General features: G+C 48.2%; 1 long non-coding RNA gene across 1 annotated transcript; it reads right to left on the reverse strand.

The window, feature by feature from the left end:
- Positions 1 to 4,177: 4,177 nt before the first annotated feature.
- On the reverse strand, positions 4,178 to 5,549 carry LOC109747660 (uncharacterized). Its single transcript, XR_002229206.4, has 3 exons — positions 5,415 to 5,549; positions 5,108 to 5,283; positions 4,178 to 4,538 (listed from the first exon to the last, which is right to left on the reverse strand). It is a non-coding gene; the product is annotated as an uncharacterized lncRNA (long non-coding RNA).
- Positions 5,550 to 17,850: the final 12,301 nt, after the last annotated feature.

Genomic DNA, 17,850 nt, shown 5'->3' on the forward strand with positions numbered 1-17,850 from the left:
TCCTAGTAGTGAATAATTTAACAAATTTTAGTGCATCTGCTGCACATGTTGTAAGTCGTGCAATGATGTTGGTTCACTATGTCATAAACTTCATACCTCGCTGATAATGTGTGCGATTATTCTCACTAATAGTGTCGGAAAGATTTCAGTCAGAAAAATAAAATTCTCTATAGTGAACCCCCTAATAAAAATAAAAGGGAACTACTTATTCAGCACTAATTAAATCGGAAGAGTTATACATGCTTTTTGTGTTGATAATCTTCAGTGTGAACTCTTTTCTTTTTGCTTGATTTCCAAATTTATGCACTTTTTCCATGATATAATAAGAAACATTTATATGCATCGTAGCCCGTAGCAACGCACGGTCATTCTACTAGTCAAATTGATGAACGAAACGAAATTGGCAATCACATCACACCTGGAAGGAAGGCAAATCGAAAGCGCCACAGCGTGGGCGGTTTTTACGGTCGTCGCTTTAGGAAGTAAATGCATAACCTAATTTTTATTTTGAGAAACGCTTTATTAAAAATAAGATAATTTATCCGCCTTCTAAGAAAAATGGGGCCCTTTAATAAGCCATTTCGAAAGAAAAAAAAGCATGTCATATAATCCCTTTAGCTTGGGAGTTTTTCTTTTGAGAAAACTTTAGCATGGGAGATGGTCCGGCCAACCGAGTGTAAAGGCCTATCGACAACAAATGGGAAGGTCGTTCTACCCATAAATTCCTTTGTACGAGTTATTTGCATCGGAGTCAAACTACAAGTTTTATTTTTTGTTCGTAATCATATGAGTATAAGACCTCATTTTATAGGACTATCCTAGATTTAATGCATGATGTTGTGGCCTGCTTGCCCCTTACTTTGGTCTAAACAAACAAACAATCAAACAGAGATATACAACTAACACACGTTCACATGATTAAACCAAAATCACATGCTAGAGTGAGATAAAATACAAACCGATGACAGCTAGCGTGGCGTGGTACTGAAAACATGCCTCTGGCTGAAAATAAGCAAGTAATTGCTTATGCACGTACTTGCTCCATTTCAATAGTGGGGAAAGGTGATACGTTCATGCGTTTAAATGACTGAAGCACTATTATTGGCAAAAGGTTTGCGAGCACACTCTCAAGCTTAAACAAGGATTACTTATCTACAAAGCTGAGGGGCGAACCGCTAACCACCAAATTAAAGCTTAATCTGGTCCCCCTCGGTACATTCCAATTCAACAGGCCCTGGTGGCTTTCGCCTATGCTTCCTTAGTTCCTTTAGGTTGAGCACATCTTTATTCGTTGCTTCTCCTAAAACAAATCTTACGTGATGCATCAACAAGTGCATATACTAAGATAAGCTGATCATACATGCATACTTAGTTGTTCTCCATCCGATGATTGTTTAGTTGGAACTACCTAAGAATAATTAAGCTGATTAAGAATTGGCTCAGAAAAATCTGATAAGAGGTCAACTTAATTGCCATTACTGAACAACTAGTATTTTTGGTGTGCTACAAAGAACCTAATTTCATCAGGCTGTTAAGCAAGTGCAGTGCATTTAGGAGGCATTTCATATCCTCATGCAGCTCCAGGTGAGCATCGCCCCTGCAAGGCTACCTCAGAGGATTATTCAATATTAATTAAGTGAGCCACGCATGCATGTCAGACAAGGTTAATGCTGCAATGGCTTCCCTAGTAAGCTTAAAGCAAACTTTGAGTTAGACAGTCAAACACATACTTTGAGTAAGACAAGTAAGCTAAAGAATGGCTTCAGTTTTGAACACAGGCCATCTTTGTAGCTCAAATTTGGGATGATTTTGTATGGCTCTTGCATGAATGAATGATGGGCTACTGAGAGCATCCATGCATCAAGCATGAGGCATCAATAGTCCAGGCATCAAGCATGAGGCAATCCCCATCACTCAAGGCTGAGAGCAGCAATAACATACCAAACCAATTGTCAATTGCATACATACATTACATGCAGTGGTGGGGGCTGTCGAGCTCTTGTCTTTCCCCATGCAGTGGTGGGGGCTTGTCACCTGTGTACCGACGCATGGAAGCTTCCGTGTGACGCTGGCCTTTATGACAGTCAAAGTCCCAAAGACTCGAGAGATCTCGCAATTTTTTGGCTGGGCCATGCAACCCGATCTGCAGTGTTGTTATTCTACTCTGCATGCCAGGTCGACATCTTCGTATATAAAGGTTCGCTATCGAATCCAATTCTGCATCCAGAATAATGCCATGGATGGAGGCTTAGAGGTTAAGAGATTGCAGAGTTGGTTGACCCGTGGAATGCGCACATTTCGTCTCTTTGGGCGGATGGATGGTGTTTTCCTCTGCTTTTGCCATGGATGTATCGTGTTTTGTGTGTGTGTGTTGTGTGTGTGTGTGTGTGTGTGTGTGTGTGTGTGATGGCTTGCACATCCACAAATCGCACATCCAACGTACGTTGCGTTGCTGCGCGCTGGCTGGCTTTGGGCGCTAAAGGTTAGTGCTCCCTGCTTTAATCCTGGAATCACCATATCTGGATTCTGTAATGGTCATGTTTGTTACCGAACGTGGTGGCTCTTGGTGGAGTTTTGCTGTGAAGCAAATCTCAAAGCCTGAAACAAAAGAAATGACCGATACTCCAACAAAGTTGTCTGCTTTGAGGGGGAAATGTTCGCGTCGAAATCTCGACACTGGGCTGTTCCTGTCGTACGTAAGTACAGAAGGGAAATACATGCGTGTCAAACTGGCCTCCGTCCGTAATTAACCATGTCCAGCCACATACTCTCATCACAGTACACGCAGGTACTACAAGTAACTTACAGTACAGACGTGCTTCAGAGCACCGAACACAAAGTATGGTCCAACTAGCAGCAAACGGTTGACAGCAACGTGGCTGTCCGGAACATGAACACAAAGTATGATCTGCTGCTTCGGTAAAGTATATACGCACGGCAACTGCAGTGCACTATATACGCTTGCTTGGAGCTCTGCGGACTTGTATGATTTGGTAACCAAGATTTGGTTGGTTAGTGAGGACTAGTACTACCACGGTTCAAGTGGTGGTAAGGGTAGCACGAGAGATGCCTTTTAGAAGAGTCAAGCAGCCATCACAGCAAAAGGAGGAGACAACACACAAATGATCATTAGAGGGAAGCAGAGTAGGGCATTACTTATTTAACTAGGCCATGGAAAAGATTCAAATAAGCTTCGCTCAGCAGGTAGAAACATTGCTGTCACAGAAATAGATGACACCCATAATGTAAAAAAAAATACACTAGCTGATTTACAACACTAGCCACCATCTTGTTTCATGTCATTGACGTGGCATGGTCGTCAGGTGGAAACGGTCTATGTTTCTTTGTACTCGGCCACTGTTTTAAGTGAATAAATCAGCACTTCATGTGAACAGCATACCTTATATTCTTATCATACAGTGCCAATGAGTTGGAAAAGTTCGGAAAAAGGTGCGAGAAAGAATGGTCAGGAAAGGATTGATTTCCCCCTGCTTTTCCTGTTTGTCTCGCGATACACACGCAGTCACACCTTCCATATTTTCTGCACATGGCGAAGAATAAATAAAATCCCAAAAAAATGAAAATTATTTGACAGAGACCGTTTATCTGATATGCAAAGGCCTGAAATCTTACGTGGCACCTTAGAACATCTTCAGCTTCCAGCACAGATACTGTGTAGCTATCTAACCTATTACGCGAAAATGCCGAAAGCACTCTGTGGACCATATCAGCGCCGTCCGTTTTCTATATTCATCAGATCCCTCCCGGTATTTACGCGCGCTGTCCCCCGTAGATGCTCGCCCACGCTTGTATCCCGGCAACCAGAGCTAGCTTTACTGACAGAAGTGACGCGTCCATGTGCCCAGATGACTCTCCCCTCTCACGTGAGCAAATAGAATAATAACCGGTTACCTTCCATTTAAGAACAGGACGTTAGTCCAGTGTGCTGTACAGAGATTATGATAGCAAGAGTCTTTTATACGGTCACTAAACCAGTAATAATCACGTGCAGATGGATCTAAATAAGTTTATTATTTTGACGTCCGCCCCGTTTTTTTCGCAAATTGCAATAGCATCAAGTATTTCTACGGCCACAAATCACCTTAGCAAAAGTACCTAATTTTTTCTTCACGTCAGACCTTGCAGGTGTTTGTAAATCGCAATATAATCAAAAGTGTTTTAGCAGGAACAAAAAATACTTAGCAAATGTTTCAAAAGTGGCGTATAATTCAGGGACAAGCAGGGAAACAATATCAGTTTCCATAACGAAAATACATTTTGAATCAAAGTCCAAATTAAAACACAAATCAAATGGGACCATGTCAAAAGCTAAGGAAATTAGGCTAAAATGGATCTGCACGCTTGCCCCGTGATTTTGACGATGTCCGATCACTCCACATTTACCACACTTGGGCATCTTTCTTGGAACTTTTGTAATATCTCCCATATCTGAACTTGCTCCATTTTTCACATGCCAAAGCATCCACATGAGTGAGAATGTACATCTTCTTGGGTATATCAACATTCAGTTCCTCACTCTGTTAGATCGGGGAGTAATAATTTCAGTAGATTGCAAGAAAAGAAAATCAAAATCCGTATCCAAAAAACACAGGAGATAACCATGAGATTGCCTGCTTCTAATTTTACTAAGTACATGGGTATTTTATAACAGCAGACAAGCCACATTTGCAGTGACACCATGAGTTTCTCAGCCTGTAAACACAAATCCATTGGTACATATTCCACAGCAATTAAAGATCAGACACATGTACTCACAATTAGCTAAAATTGCAGCAAGACGAGATAATCCATACCAGTTTTTTTTTATTAGCTTCCTTTCCAATACAAAACTGCTAAACTAAACAACGCTGTACTGACTAGCAATCCATGCCCATGCCCATGCCCACACATACACAAAGTCGACAGTAAATCACAGTCGCAGAGTCGACAGTAAATCACATTTCCCCTAATTCAGTTAGCTCCCTGGTTGAACTAGTAGCCACTAAACAAAATTACAACAGCTAACTATAAATCAGGTAGTTAGTTAAGCCTGAAATCAAACTTGCACAGATTACGCAAAAAAATATACCAGGTTGCGTAGGAATACCTGCGTGTCCAACCACTCGTAGCCTCAGAGCACACTTGCAACACCGGGTCATCACCAACAAATCCCGCTTTGCCGCCGGCGCTGCAGACGTCTCCGACTCGGCGATGCAAATAGAAGCCTACTAGGACTCAATAGGTCGCGCCGCCGCAGTATGCCCCAACTGCCCATGGCTAATCCTGCAAAAAATTGCCACCTAGAGGATTTAGGAACCACCGTTGACTTGAAATGGGACAAATGAAGATCTAATCCTCCCTTTTAGCTTGCGGAGAAGATTAGTGGGAGCTTACTCAGGTTGGATTTTAATTACCTGTCTCCTGCATCGGCCTGCGTTTCCATGATGAACTGGATCCTGGATCTGGAGGAGGAAGACGCCCGTCTGAATCTGGAGCAGGACCATCCCCGGTTAATACAGTAGTGATTTGCAAAAGGAACAGCCACAACCTGACATGTGGGCCGACTAGGCCACGTCATCCGCAAGTATCCCAAAACAGCTGCAGTTGGCGTGTCCATCTCCAAGCGACGAAAACAGTTGTTCCAAACTCGTACGCCTAGCACACCTAGTCCCTATTCCTAAGAAACGAGCACGGGGGACAGCCAACTGACGTTTGATCATCCCGAGGAATTGTTTGATGGCCGGGATAAAGTCCACACGAGCCGCCGTCCACCATAAAGTTGCTTCCATTACTTGTACAACTATACGTTGTACTTTGCTCTGGCCGGACTCTGCAGTATTGCTTTCAGTTTGACATAAGCAGAATCACAAACGTATGCCTGTCATGGAGTAGAACTTGTACTGCTTATATTTAGTACTTGAGGTCATCTTCAAGGAGCATATAAGTGGTTAATTATATGACAACTTTACAAGGCATGCAGTAAGCTGCTTGCATCTTATAAATTTCATTTGAAGTTCACATAGGCATGGATGCTTTGTTTTAGTATTGGTGTTTAACCACTTTTCTGTCCTTGTCCCAACTAGTAGCTGGCTTTTTCTTTGAGATGAGCAAAACTAGTAGTACTACATGTCATTACCACTAACATTCCACGGATCAACTCACCTATCAAGTTTGAATTCCTCTCATCGTTTTCTCCCTACTCGCTGCACATTTTGAGTAGTTGCATGCATATTATCCCTGGCCACATGCAGCTAAATTTGCAAAGGCTACCACTACGCTCTTGAATTCCTAGATAGCCTCTTGCAGGACAAGATGTGACAAATGGTAATTAATCACACTGTTAGTGTAATGGAGTGATGGAGCTACGTAGCTAGGGAGTCACTGTCCGTGGCTACTTCTTGATTCCTGATTTCCTTGGGGCTAGCAGCCGTAGGCCTCAATTATGACCACCAAACAATGTTAGAGCAAAGATTAATTAGCTCTCCACTAACCCTGCGAAACATATAGGATGCTTGAATGGATGACTAGCTTGTAGAGCCCTTTTTTGCGCCGTGGTCCTCTCTATATGCATATGTGTTCCCTGGTGCGACGCAATGTGGATATGTAATATGGGGATGTACGGACAAGTGATCTAGTGACAACTTCCTTGTGATCGACGTGGTGTGAAGTGTGCTATGGCGTTACGTGCTCCGCCTTACTAGCATTGCTTCTATCCCTTGAAAGAAGACTTAACGGTTGTTGTGTGTCCTGTCCGCTGTGGTGGTGTGTGCTATACTGTTATCGTGCGAGAGTGACGGCAGGAGCAAAGTGCAACGAACAAGGAAAGGCAGTGGATCTGGACAGGTACATCCGTTGGTGAGGCACCCCCTGCGTACATGATGCATCCGGAGCGGAGGGTGTCATATCGGCCAAAGCGCACGTCGTCGACGACCCACCACCGCCGGCCTACTAAGCTTGTCGCCTTCATGGGGGCCGGAACCATGCACTATATTTGGTGGAACACGTAGCTGTGACCGAGGTCACGGGAGCTCGCCCTATCGATGGCCGATGGGTGTGTTGGGCACAGGGAGCTTAGGTATGTTCCTGATGTGCGAGCGTGTGGTCATATGGTATAACTCAGGTGAATAGAAGATGCTATCATTCGGCTACGTACGAGAGGAGAGAATCTCAAGACCAGGGGAAGAAGAGATCTCAAGAAAATGCTTGCGGTTACTAGTAGTACAAGAGAGAGATGACTTCCGTTGTGTCCATATGGATTTGGGAGGAGCATAACTTGTGGTACCAGTGGGCAGTGGACAAGATGCAAATTAAAGCAACGCGGACAAGATGTTGGGTAAGCTTTTGGCAGACAGTAGACGACTTTCTCTCCTGGGATCGGCCGCTGCTTTCATTTCAGTTCCCAGGGGAATTAATTCAGGCGCAAGTCACGCAAATTCCACTGGATTTGCTTAGTTAAACTCGGCACGTTGGTCGCGTTTGCCGCACCGTCTCAGTCCACAAGTACGTACGTACGTACGTCCGTCCCTCGGTCGGCCGGCTGATCTATTGGCTTCAACGTTATCAACTCTAGCAAAGCTCAATTTACTTCACTTTTCTGTACTAGCAAGCGAGGTGCGCCTTGCGAAAGGAACTCCGTACGAGTTGACAAACTTGACACTGTGCTTAACTCTGTTTTGACAAGAGGACCTGTCGCGTTCGCCCGTCGGCTTGGCCGCGGCCGCGGAAAGCGGTGGACTGCGCGCCGATGTGCAGCCAGAGGCGCCCTCGCGCACACCTCGCCCCGTCCTTCCCTCACCACCATCTTCATCATGGGAAAGTTTCACGTGATACCCAGGCTTAGATGATACCATGATGCGGGCTTGTGGGCCGTCGGATCTGGTACCTGAGGAGCTGTTCTACAGGCGCATAATTTTAATACTCTTGGATGGCCTTTTTGCAAAATATTCAAGAGTTTCTGGAGTCGTCAGATCTGAGATCCAATGACTCCTAGGAGCCCGTATCATGGTATCACCAAAGTCTCGGTATCTTCCCCCTTGGTCGTGTTGCGCCACCCATCCCTCTAGCCCCCTCCCCCTCCACTGTTCTTCTAATGCTCAAGCAACCCACCCCGCACCCTAAACCATCGACCCATGATTCCCCTTCACCGGCGAGGCCAATGCTGCATCTTCCCCAACTCCAGATCACTACCGGCTCAGCCACGCTAATGTTCCCAAGCCTTGCTACGGCTCACTGCGATATCCTCATCTTTGCCTTAGAGCTATGCCTCCTGCTCTTCTCTCCCGAATCGACTAACCCCAAATCCATTTTCAGCCGCATGATAAAATGGCAAATGTGTAATTAAATTGATGAATGAAGGAGATTAGCAACCCTTTTCTCTAAAAAAATAGCAATCACACTCTGATAGGAAATAAATAGAAAGCGTACAAATGATTTTTATGGTCGTTGGTATCTCGAAAGGACGGATATAACAAGAAATCGATGAAAAGATATTTATTGCAATAAATATGAGAATTGATCAAGTTTGTAAGAAATTTAGGAGTTTGCAAAATCTGGTCGGGGAGAAATATGATGGCGTATTTTCACTTTAGTGTGGGAGATGGTTTGGTGGCTCGAACAGAAACGCCGATCGTCGATAAATCAGCAAGTCTTTTATACTCTGGAACTCCCTTGATTGACAAATAATTTACTTTGGGTCTGCAACAATTTTTATTCGCGATTTGCAATCATATGAATACACAACCGAGATTACATAGCATTAGCATATCCTTGACGATTTTGTGCGTGCTTGTGCCTTACATTGTTCAAAACCAATAAAAACAAAAAGCATCCACATGATTAAACTGAAATATTACTAGAGTGAGGTAAACTACAAATGAACCGATGATGGTATGGTGCTAAAAGATAAACAAGTAATGCATATGCACTTGCTCCATTTATAAAGTGAGTAAAGGTAGTACATGTGTGCATCAAATAGATTAAAGCACTATTATTGGAACAGGTTTGCCTAGCACTCTACTGCTTAAACAATGATTGATTAGCTCCAAAGCTCAGCACGAACTGCTAACCACCAAATTAAGCTTAATCTGATTCCCCTCCGTACGCTCCAGTTCAACATGGTGACTTTCCTCGATGCTCCTGTTGACACCATAGTTTCAGCACGGATTTATTCGTTGCTTGTCCTACATGATGTATCAACAGGTATATAAACTAAGATAAAGCTGATCATGCATGCATACTTAATTAGTTGCTCTCCATGAGATTATTTTGTAGTTGGAAGTTGGGATCACCTAAGAATATCTGATGAGAGGTCAACTAAATTGGCATTATTGAACAGCTAATTTTTTGGGCACTAGAAAGAACCTATAATTTAATTAGGCAGTTAAGCAAGTGTAGTGCAAGTAGGAGGCATTTCATATCCACATCGATTATTCAAGTGTATTGAGATTGAGGATTATTCAAGGTTAATTAGGCGTGCCAGGCATGCATGCCAGGCAAGGTCAATGTTTTAATGGCTTCCCTAGCAAGCTTAAAGCACACTTTGAGTAAGAGGTCTAAAGCGTACTTTGAGTAAGACGAGTAAGCTAAGGAGTGATTTCAATTTTGAACACATACTAACGTTGTAGTTCAAAATTGGAATGATTTTGTATGACACTTGCATGGATGAATGATGGACACCGGAGAGTCCCTTGAGGCAGGATGGGAGGCGTGGACCGATCCCCATCACTCGAGGCAGAGAACAACAATAACGTACTGCGAGACTAATCACAAAGTGGGTGCATACATACATTACACGGAGTGGTGGGGCCATCGAGCTCTTATCTTTCCGCATGGACGGTGCCATCATGCAGCCCTGGCCCTCCTCTTTCCACCATCTTCCCCTTCTTTAGATGGGCGTCGTAGCCATCACAGTTGTCTTCACTCACTCATGAATCCACACCTGTCACATTTCCTATATATACTACTTCATCCGTTCCTAAATACAAGTCTTTGTAGAGATTCCACTATGGATCATATACGGATGTATGTAGATGAATTCTAGAGCGTAGATTCACTCATTTTGCTTCGTATGTAGTCTATAGTGAAATCCCTAAAAAACTTACATTTAGAAACGGAGGGAGTAAGGTGATGGATGGATACACCCATCTCCCCTTTCCTACCTCTGGAAAGAGAAAGAGCAAAGGGAAACGATGAAGAAAGGAATCGGAAGGATCTAAAGGGAAACTGTCTTTGATGAAGGTATGCGATCTCGGTCGACACCGTGTGCGTTAGTTAGTTTTTTTCTTCTTCGCAAAGTCTTGCGATGATAGATAAACACGGGAGTCTATCTGAGTGCTGCCAAACGGCCGGCGGCTCGACATGCATGCAAGGAAATTTCTGTGTGCGTGCAAACCTGGCTTCAATGGTCAAAGTCCGAAAGACTAGATATCTAGACTTATTTTAATTATAGATACATTCATTTATTCATTTTTAAGACAAGTATTTCCGGACGGATGAAGTATAATTGTGCTGCTCGAAACCGATTCTGCATGCATCCAGAATAATGCACGACTTGTGTGCATGGAGGCTTAAAGGTCAAGAAACTGCATAGTGGATGGACGGAAGGAAGTTTTTGGCATGGATGGACCATATGAGTTATTTACGTAAAACCATCATACTTGAGGCTAGGGTAACAACTTAGTATCATATTTGTGTCAGGGTACAGAAAATCACCGAAATTGCGCCTAACCTATAACGCGGAGCACTGATTGTCTGATTTAGTCGTGAAAACAGGGAAACTGACAGGTAGGCCCCACCTGCCAGGCTGACTTGGTGTACCTATGTGGACAATACGATGATGTGGATGGGGAACCCACCTGTCAGCCTCCCATCTTTTTTCCCTATTTTCTTTTCTTCCTCCTCATCTCTCTCCCGACGGCAGGTATTCCGGCGGTCTCGACGGCTGCCGCCTCCCAAGTCGCCCCGCATCCCCCATCCTTCCCGTGCGGCGCGGATCCACTGGATGCCAGCTCGCCGGCTCCACGATGTTGTCCGCACAGGCGAGGTCGCGTGGCGGCGAGCGGCGGCGCACCGGAGAGCCGGCCATGGGAGCCACGCGGCGGCGAGTGGCTGCTGCCTCTCTGGCCATGGGATCCGCAGACTCGCGGGAATCCGAGTCCGTCGATCTTCAGAAGCCGTGCAGCGGCGCATCTTCCGCAAGTCTCTGGCCGCATCGACAAGCGGGTGAAATTGGACGGGACGGACGATGCCTCTAGCCGTGGGATCACACCGGTGCTCGATTCGTACGTATAGCCCAGTAGCGTGTGATTTCGATGGTCAACGCGCGTCAATTTGGACAGGCAACGTGAGTTCATTGTGTGATGAGCCGTTGTGTGCGTGCGCGCTCTAGCTTGATGTGTGCGCGCGCGTCTGGTGTTTGTGCGCGTCCTGCTCCTCGCTGCCACACCCGTGCCAGCCTGCAGTGGCCGCGTCTCGTGCTAGCCATGGCGGCTGGCTGGGCTGTGTGACGCGACAGCTCCCGCCGCTCCTCGCGCTGGGCACGGCGGCCAGCTTGGCTGTCGACGGGACGGCTCCCGCGGCTCCGTTGGAGGCAAAGAAACGTATGGGCAGCTCCCAGCGTCTCCTCTTCCATAGCAGCCGTCCACCCTGATCACCGGAGGCAGATGCCGCAGACGTACTCCGGCGCCCAGAATCTGCTTGATGGAATGCCCCTTAGAAAGAGATGTGAAGAAGATGACAATATAGTCATTGACGGGTGGGGCCCACGTCTCATTTGCCACATCAGTCGGTCAAAGTTTTTGGTCTTCGCCACGTCAGCCTAACGGGTGGGGCCTACTTGTCAGTTTCCCTGTTTTTGCGACTAAATCAGACAATCAGTGCTCCGCGTTACGGGTTAGGCACAATTTCGATGGTTTTCTGTGCCCTGGCACAAATCTGATATTAAATTATTACCCTAGCCTCAAGTGTGGTGGTTTTGCGTAAATAGCTCACCATACATGGATGTGTGGCCGATTCCTTCCTTGTTTGTGTCCCTCTGGGTAATTGCGTTGGTGCTGGCTTTGGGTGGCCTAATCATTAGTTAGACCTTCCCTCCCCCTGCTTTACTACTGGCATCATCACAGCCGGATCCTATAATGGAGCCAATGGTGTTGGATTGCGATCGGGCTCAAGTTGCGGTGGTGCTTGGTAGAGGCTGCTTGAGCGTGAAGCAAATCTCAAAACTGCATGGTCGCACAAGTGATGAAGAGATGATCTTGACACTGGGCTGGTGTAACCCCACAGACTACAGATGCTAACAAACATGCGTGGTAGTACAGGCTAACCTAAACTAGAGTCGTATCTGTTTCCAGAGCGCCTTGGCGGCAATCGATCGATCTAGCATCCAGCAACAGTTTACAGTACAGAAGATAAGGCCAGCCATGTGATCCTTCTGGTGCTGTTTCGGAGCATCCGGTCGAGATCGAGCAGCAACCCTCAGCTGCTGCAGTATGCTTTTTTGTGCTGTCTTTTTGGGTGGGCTAGTGATTGACTAGTCCGGTCCTGCCTCTGCAGGTGCAACGAACGGACGCATGCATTGCAGGCAGCACATGGACCCCCGGCCGTGTCGGCGACCCAGCCGGCGGTGACAGCGCCGCACCGGCGGCGGCGGCTCGATCAGTCCGCCGGGATGGCATATCGGCGTACGGATGTGCCGCCGGGTAATAATGGACCAGATGCAACCTAAAACACATACTAATGCTGCCGGCACGCGATTGACAAGGCGTCACGCAGCCGTGACAATGACATGCCGGGGCACGCGATCGATCGAGCGAGCAGGCAGGTACTACCTAACCTACGTACATTCCATGGTGGAGACCATCGAGCACGTCGCGCTTGGGATTTGTGACTGCGTGGACGTGCTGCGCGGTCGCTGTCTGCCGCCGCGACCGAAGCGCGCCCCGCCGCTACGAGCTGCTCTCGCACAGCTGTTGTGCACAAACAAAACCAAAGCATTGTCGCCATTAGCGAGCAACCGACCGGCCATCAATCAGGCCAGGTGGTCAAATCCAACCGAGCGCACGCACGTTTGATTGCCCGTGTCGTCTTTCATTTGAATGCCCTCCGGCGGCCGGCCTTGCATGGCCGTTGGCTCAAGTGCAAGTGCTCATGCCACACCAAGATAACTCGATCTCTGGTATCGTTTGCTGGCATGCGAAAATCAATTAAATTATGCATAATGTCTGAATCACCGTGGTCAAAAATCAATTAAAGCACAATGTCAGACCGACCTCTGCATGCCTCTCACGATAAAGCAAACCCTCTCTTCCTCCACTTTACTCGTACGTCCTCGCTCGCCCGCTAATCCACACCCGCATTTCTTATATAGGGGTCAGTGCTCAACGATTGATTAGGAAACCCTCAAGCACTATGACATGGATCATGGATGGATAAACCACGGCCATCTCCCTTCCCTGCCTTGCCTCTCACAACAAGAAAAACAAGGGTGGATAAGGAACAGGGGAGGACGTGTAAACTGTGAAGCAGAACTGCCGACTCTGACCAAGGCATGCAATGCAAACTGGGTGAGAGCGATTTTTTTAAAAAGGGGAATGTATTAATATCATGAAGATACAATTACACCCAGCCTCTGCACCTATAAGACGTCAAAAGACATCCATGATGCTCTCATGATGGATGAGAGCAATGGGCATGCATACCAGTGGTTGATTTCCGATTAGTTTCTTCACCCCAAGCCCAAGGTGTGATGTCATGATAAGCACGGGCATGCGTTGGTATTTCTGTGTCGTCGACAGTCAAAGTCCTTGCCATGGCGACAGAATCTCGCAGGGTACTTGAGGATTCGCGGTGTTTTTCTGAACACAAGATGTATCCGTTTTGCGAAGTCGGTGTCTCGGGCCAGGTGCTTGTACTGTGGCGGCAGAGCGGCGGCGCCACTAATTGGATGCAGACAAGGGGGAAAGGGGCTCTTGGCGTGCAGGAATAGGATGAGAATCACGCTAGCGCAGAGGCACACGCGGGGGCGACAGCAGCTGGTTTCGCATGCCAGCAGCACGGTCACCACCTGCCGCTCGCGCTCTCCCTCCGTGGTGCACTGATTTGATGAAACCAAAGCCCATGTGTGAACTGATGATAGGATAGATACCTATGGAGATTTGAGAGACAGTGGGCCATTGTGCTGAGTGCATGGAGTTAAAACCATGGCTGGTCAGCAGGTGTTTGTATTGTGTAGTGAGAGAGAGAGAGGCTGGGTGAAATGACCTTGTATTTCCTGTGTTGTGGCATGGTAGTAAAGTGAGCTCTGAGGCAAAGTTTCACCTCGAATGGATAAGGATAACGGGTACTTGCTTTGCAAATCTACCTATTGCGTATAAGTGCATGTTCGATGCAGACCCATAAATCTCCCGTAACCGTCCGAACCGTGGAAGCCATCAAACGCCGACTTATATCGGTCCGTGGGGCGGTCCAGACGGGATTTCTCTTGAAAACCGGAGACAAAACGTCGGGGTGGTTTGCGGGAGTCCGGACCGATCCCAAGCCCACTTCTGACCGCCCCGGCACACCAGAAACCCCTCCCCCTCCCGCGCGCGCTCCCGCTCGGCGCCAACTGCCCCATTCATGCCGCTATAGAGCGCGCCGCTCAACATTGAAGACGGCTCAGGGCGGACGCGACCTCTCACTGCCTCCGCCATTGAAGCGGCGCGTCGACTGAGGGTGCCGCCCGCGACGCATCTCCGTTGTCCGTGCCTGTTCAATGACTAGACTGGACGGGACGGATATCTACCACACCCATTCAATGTCGTTGTCCATCCTCCGGCGCCGCGCATTGACGCACCCCGATGCCTCGCCTTGCCGGAATCCGCTATATAAAGGCGGCCACACCCGGCTAACTTCACACCACAACACAATCCCCTCCACATCGTCCTCCCTTGCACTGCATCCGCCATGAGCGCCAGTGGGAAAGCACTGTGGGTCAGTCTGTCGCCGGAGATGAAGCACGCGGTGCCGCCGCCTGGCATAGCCGCCATGCCAGGCGGATCCTGTCCGGCTTGCCGGCCAGCTCGCCCGAGGTCTCCGATGACGAGGACGACACCACGATGGAGACAGCCTCCGAAAACTCCGCCCTGGCTCCCGCGCCTCTTGTGCACGCCAGCTTCACCATGGAGCAGCCGCAGGCGTAGTTCAACGCCGCCATGGCGGAGGTGCAACTTGCGCCGACGCCTTTGTCAGCATTCCATCAGGCGTAGGAGGAACAACAGTACAACCCATTCCTCATGGAGCAGGACCAGCTGGCGGAGGGCTAGATATACAGCGAGCGCGCGAGCGAGGAGGCCGTGGCGGCTATGGCTGCGGCGAACCCAAATTTCGTCATGGAGCAGCATGCCATCTACGATGCCGTCCGCGTTCAAGACGCCGCTCACCAGGAAGCGGCAGCCGCGGAGGCGCAGCTGCAGGCGATCACGGAGGAGAACATCGCCAGTTGCGCCTCCTGAGCGCCACCGACGAACAATCAGCCGGCCCGGTGGGACAACGACAGCCAAGGCACCACCATTTCCCTCGTGGACCTCACGTCCACCGGCGACGGACAAGGCGCGGACTCCTCCGAGGATGAGTAGGGCACGGGAAGCAACGAAGCCTAGTGTCCCATGTGGGCCGGTTCGTCTCCCGTGTTCTACTATTCCTCACCGGAGACCGCACCTTCACTTCATCGGTCTTATCGTCGGTGCTCATGGAGACGGCGGAAGGAGGACAGCACGGGCTTGGACGCCGGGCGCCGCTGCCGTAAGATATGTTTAGGGGTGGGTCTTTTTTTGTTCTAAATGTTCAAAATGTAGTTAAATCCGCCGTGTTTTATGAAATCCGTCATGTTTGTATGAAATCTGGCTGTGTTTGCATGAACTTCATCCGATTAGTTGAAAAAGAGTTTGAAATGTATGCAGCTAGCATTAGATGTCGACCTCCCGCATCCATGTCCGCGGACTAGTCCTCCCTTGTTCGGGGATGGATGCGGGAGGAACTTTGCAGGTTGCCGTTGGAGATGCCCTAAACTACGTTTTGGACCACGCATGTGCTTGGCTTTTGCACTATGGGGCCAGTGGGTGTTGGAAATATGCCCTAGAGGCAATAATAAATAGGTTATTATTATATTTCCTTGTTCATGATAATTGTTTATTATCCATGCTAAAATTGTATTGATAGGAAACTCAGATACATGTGTGGATACATAGACAACACCATGTCCCTAGTAAGCCTCTAGTTGACTAGCTCGTTGATCAATAGATGGTTACGGTTTCCTGACCATGGACATTGGATGTCGTTGATAACGGGATCACATCATTAGGAGAATGATGTGATGGATGAGACCCAATCCTAAGCCAAGCACAAGATCGTGTAGTTCGTTTGCTCAGAGCTTTTCTAATGTCAAGTATCATTTCCTTAGACCATGAGATTGTGCAACTCCCGGATACCGTAGGAATGCTTTGGGTGTACCAAACGTCACAACGTAACTGGGTGGCTATAAAGGTGCACTACAGGTATCTCCGAAAGTGTCTGTTGGGTTGGCACGAATCGAGACTGGGATTTGTCACTCCGTGTAAACGGAGAGGTATCTCTGGGCCCACTCGGTAGGACATCATCATAATGTGCACAATGTGACAAAGGAATTGATCACGGGATGATGTGAGTTACGGAACGAGTAAAGAGACTTGCCGGTAACGAGATTGAACAAGGTATCGGGATACCGACGATCGAATCTCGGGCAAGTAGCATACCGATAGACAAAGGGAATTGTATACGGGATTGATTGAATCCTCGACATCGTGGTTCATCCGATGAGATCATCGAGGAGCATGTGGGAGCCAACATGGGTATCCAGATCCCGCTGTTGGTTATTGACCGGAGAGTCGTCTTGGTCATGTCTGCATGGTTCCCGAACCCGTAGGGTCTACACACTTAAGGTTCGGTGACGCTAGGGTTGTAGAGATATTAGTATGCGGAAATCCGAAAGTTGTTCGGAGTCCCGGATGAGATCTCGGACGTCACGAGGAGTTCCGGAATGGTCCGGAGGTAAAGATTTATATATGGGAAGTCTTATTTTGGTCGCCGGAAAAGTTTCGCGCATTATCGGTATTGTACTGGGAGTGCCGAAAGGGGTCCGGGGGTCCACCAAGGGGGTCCACCTGCCCCGGGGGGCCACATGGGCTGTAGGGGTGTGCGCCTTGGCCTATATGGGCCAAGGGCACCAGCCCCAAGAGGCCCATGCGCCAAGAGATAAGATAAAGGGAGAGTCCTAAAGGGGGAAGGCACCTCCGAGGTGCCTTGGGGAGGATGGACTCCTCCCTGGCCGCACCCTTCCTTGGAGGAAGGGCCAAGGCTGCGCCCCCCCTCTCCCTTGGCCCTATATATAGTGGGGGGAGGGAGGGCAGCAATACCTAAGCCCTGGCGCCTCCCTCTCCCTCCCGTGACACCTCTTCCTCCCTGCTTGCGCTTGGCGAAGCCCTGCCGGGATCCCGCTACTTCCACCACCACGCCGTCGTGCTGCTGGATCTCTATCAACCTCTCCTCCCCCCTTGCTGGATCAAGAAGGAGGAGATGTCGCTGCTCCGTATGTGTGTTGAACGCGGAGGTGCCGTCCGTTCGGCGCTAGGATCATCGGTGATTTGGATCACGACGAGTACGACTCCATCAAACCCGTTCTCTTGAACGCTTCCGCTCGCGATCTACAAGGGTATGTAGATGCACTCCTTCCCTCTCGTTGCTAGTAAACTCCATAGATTGATCTTGGTGATGCGTAGAAAATTTTGAATTTCTGCTACGTTCCCCAACAATGGTATCAGAGCCAGGTTTATGCGTAGT

This window comes from Aegilops tauschii, chromosome 2 (genome assembly GCF_002575655.3).
Source record: "Aegilops tauschii subsp. strangulata cultivar AL8/78 chromosome 2, Aet v6.0, whole genome shotgun sequence".
Classification (NCBI taxonomy): domain Eukaryota; kingdom Viridiplantae; phylum Streptophyta; class Magnoliopsida; order Poales; family Poaceae; genus Aegilops; species Aegilops tauschii.